Below are 4,424 nucleotides of genomic sequence, written 5' to 3'. Positions count from 1 at the left end.
ATCCTCCTGCAGCCTCCTAATTTTCTGGAATTAGAGGCATGAGCCATTATATCCAGAAAACACTCTTTTTCAGTTGGTAAATTTGTTTTCTACAAGTGTATGTATTAGCAATTTTGTAACTGCTTTACATGTTAGCATATATACTGCAGATAATTACTTCTCATTTCTCACTCTAGTGGGAAAAACTTATAAATCAATGAAGGAAGAATGCTAGAAAAAAATTCTGTGGTGCTAGACTGGAGGAAGGAATATCAGAATGAACCTGTATCTATTGTAATATATTCATTGAGAGACATAGTTACAGTGAGAGAGAGAGAGAGATAGAGAGAGGTAGGTAGGTAGATAGATGATAGGTACATAGATAGGTAGATAGAGAGATAGGTAGAATGTAGGCGTACATCAGTTTATATGTATACGTATATTTTTGAACTCTGCTGAGAAGGCTCAGAAATTTTGACACCCCAGAACCAATGAAAACACCTCATTCTCAGATCTTGATGTCTAAATACCATTTTTCAGGTCTGCCACAGTGGCTCACATGTGTAATCACAGCAATTTTGTAGGCCAAGGTGGGAGGATCACCTGAGGCCAGGAGTTTGAGACCAGGCTTAGCAACATAGCAAGACCCTATCTCTATGTAAATAAATAAAAAACAAATTAGTCATGTGTGATGAAATATGCCTATAATGCCAACTACTTGGGAGACTGGGGCAAGATTTCTTGAGCCCAGGTGTTTGAGGTTGCAGTGAGCTCTAATGATGCCACTGCACTCTAGCCTGGGTGACAGCATGAGACTGTATCTAAATAATTAATAAATACATAAAATAAATACCATTCTTCAACAAGATGAACCAGGGCTTCTTATAAAAGTAGATAATTCTAGAGCTGGAGATGAAACATATGACTTGAACCTAGAGTAGCTTGTAAAGCCAGAAAGCCAAAAGGTGCTGAAAAAGATAAATCTCACAGACCTGTGACAGGAGGTAAAAGAAATTGTTCTGTAGCAAGGATTTTCTATGTTTTTATTTACTAAAGTTTTATAGTATTAAATCTAAGTATATTGTGATATGTTAAAGATGAATATTTTAATCCCTACATCAATCACTAAAAAAATTGAGAGGCATCACTTACATGCTAATAAAGAAATCACATTGAATATAAAAAAGTATTCGTAAAAGAATGTTGGTAGACATTTTAGTCATAATAGCACAAATCAGGAAACAATCCAAATGCCCATCAATAGGAAAATGGAGGAACAAATTGTAGAGCATTCATACAACAGAGTAGTACTCAGCAATAGAAAGGAATAAACTGTGGAAGCACAGACCCATGACGAATCTCATAAACCTGCCATATGAGACGAGCTGGACATAAAATACAGAGTGTATGATTTCAGTTAAAATGAACCTACAGCGAAAAAACCAGCACAGAGACAGCCTCTGGGATAAGAGAAAATTTCCTGGGAAGGAACCCAAGGGATTTTTCTAGGAGGACAAAAATATTATATTCTTAAAATGTGTGAAAGATTATATGGGTGTGTTTGCCAAAATCGTACAGTTAAGATTGTGCCTTTCAATGTATGTATATCTTACCTCACTAGTAAGAAAGAAATAGTGAAGGGGGTGGATAAAGCATCGAAGTATAGAAGAAGGAACAAATGGCACAGGATTAGTAGTTATTGAAGCTGGATGACTGGTCAGTTATTCTGTTTTGTTTATTTTGTACATGTGTAAACGTTCTGCAATAAAACACTTGTATGAAAAGACAAAATTGACCTACAATATTAGCTTTTAAGATCTTGGTTACCTTTGGGTAGGTGGGAGGGAGAAAGTGATTGTTGGGGTACCTGAATGAGACTGGTTCTATTTCTTGGTCACAGGAGTGTGTTTGTTTTATATTAATTTATGAAGCCTTAAATGGATGCTTTGTGCATGTATTTCTGTTTTACATAAATAAAAGATGTAAATATTATATATTTGTACAAAAATCCTAACTCAGTATCTCAGAATAATGGCAGCATTTTGGTCTATGTTTTAAAGCAGAATATGTTCACTCAGGGCATCATCAGATACATTTTAATATTCCAAAGTATCTATTAATGCCCTAATGCTTGATCACTCTCTAGGTCTTTCCATTTTTGCCTCAATTTGGCAGTAGCATAGTATTAATGTTTTGCCCATATATTTTCAGCAAAGCCCTCCCCCCACAATGATGCTCATTGAAGCAGAGGCACGAAGCACAGTGCCCTGAACCCACTGTGCAGTCAGTACACATGGAATTAACTTCAGTGAGAAATAAAACCGGCAGCAGAGGTCTGTTCTGCAAAATGTAGTAATTAGGTAATGCCAGTAATCATGAAAGGCCACAACTCATTAGCAACCATTTTTACATTGACTTGGGAAAACATTTGCAATTTACTCATCAAAAGATATTGGTTCAAATCAGTATATTTTTTGGCTTGACCACACACAGTAATCACCTGGAGAAGTTTAAACAACACCGTTGCCTGGGTCCCAGTCGAGGAATTATGATTGATTTGGTCTGTTTCAACTTGCATTTGAGAGAGGTTAAAAGGTCTCCCCACCCAGGTGATTCTAATGTGCAGCCAGGAGTGACAACCACTGGTTCAGAGCAAAGGATGCATTAGCTGTGCTTGATTGCCTTGTGGACTGTGCGGATTTTCCCCACGGCCAGTCCTGAATTTGGGGGCCTGACAAACAGATTTACCCTCTTAAAAAGCAAAGGATGCCTTCAAAATGTGTTCAGCTGTTTGGCTCCATTACAGCAGGAGGAAATATCTTCTCAGCAGATCTATCTTTATAGCACTTCGTTTCAGAGCAAGAGGTTGTTTCAGGCACAGCAGTGTGGTTTAGTCTTTGATGAAAACCATGAATAGCTTACAAATCCCAGAAACAGATGAAAAAAATTGCACACATATCAAGCGAATTATATGTGCTTTCAAATTTCTCCTAAGATGAGAAATGAGTACTATGTTGTTGGGCCTTGATTTTCTAAAGTCTTTGCTCAGCCATTTCCCCAAATTATTCTGGGTCCTTCCAGCACACTTCAGAAGCATTCTATGGAGGGGATTATTCCCAATGGTGAAGACTACTAAAAGGACAACATTCTCAAAGGAATCCTGCTTCTATTGCAGAAGAGTCACTCTCCAGAACCTCAAAGGCTTAGGGATCTGCATGAATAGTGTGGTCTATATAGATAGATGCACATGAGCTTTGCAGTCAGGCAGAGTTGATCCTGAGTCCCAGGCCTGCTGCTTAGTACTTTCTTAAATGTTAAGAGTTATATAAATCTTGTTTTCAAGAAAATGCATAATGATACTCACTGCAGAAATGGCAGCAATTCATCCATCCCTGAATCCATGCCCTTTGCAATGAGCTTTCTCCCATTGAAATATGGAATCTGTTTCTCAAACTTTGGATCTGGGCTGACTTCATTAGCTCTGGCTAATTGAAAGCTGTCAATATGACAGCGTGCTAATTTTGTGTCTAGGTTTAAAAGCTCTTGAATACTTCAGATTTTCTTTTAGAACCCTACCCTCTGCATGACAACAAGCTTATGGAAGCCTGCTGGATGGTGAGATACTGTGACAGCCAGCTCAGCCTCAGGAGCCAATGAATCAACCAGTAGCTGACCACACATGCTTAAAGGAGCCCAGCTAAGCCCAGAAGAATGACCCAACTCAACCCAGTCTAAATTGCTGACCAGCTCAACCAAGACCCAATGAGTTTTAAGGTGGTTTTTTATGCAGCAATCCCTAACTAATACATACACCTGGTGCAGACAGGATGCCCGAATTCCATGACAGGTTGATTACAAGTTACCTGAAACACAGTAGATTCCCTTTTACTCTTATTTAAAGTTGGATTTCTTGTTATTAAGAGATATTGTTGAGTTATATGTTAGTAGAAATGCATGTAGACATGTGTGCATGCAATTGGTGCTTAAACTGACACAGTTCCCCACACAACAGGAAGAAATAGACACACACAGCCTGACCATTAGGGTCAAGGCCAAATTGGTAAATAACAAGTTTGCTTTTAATCTATTTCCTCCACATTTAACTGTGTAGGTCAAGATTGTAGATGTATCTGAAGACCTGGGGTTCCTTCCTTCTGGGGTCCTATCATCTCTGTTTCATCTCTGGACAGGGAATGGGTCCCCAGCAAGCAGTGGGCAGCAGTGGTCTACCTGTGGACGTTTCCTGCCTGCTGCCCCATGCTCTATCTAGGGTTACCTTCTCTCCCACTCTTGAGCCTAAGGAGAGATGTTGCTAGAAAGGGACTATTTCCTCACCTTGTCAGAAAAGGAGGTTCTGGCCCTTCACCTCCCCGAGGTCATAGAAGTCAGAGTTGCACTTCAGTGTGGCCAACATTGGCCATGTGGGGTTGCTGAGAACCTAAAAT

The sequence above is a fragment of the Lemur catta genome, chromosome 13 (genome assembly GCF_020740605.2).
Source record: "Lemur catta isolate mLemCat1 chromosome 13, mLemCat1.pri, whole genome shotgun sequence".
NCBI classification, from domain to species: domain Eukaryota; kingdom Metazoa; phylum Chordata; class Mammalia; order Primates; family Lemuridae; genus Lemur; species Lemur catta.
The sequence above is the reverse complement of the archived record's forward strand: the minus strand, read 5'-3'. Positions refer to the sequence as shown.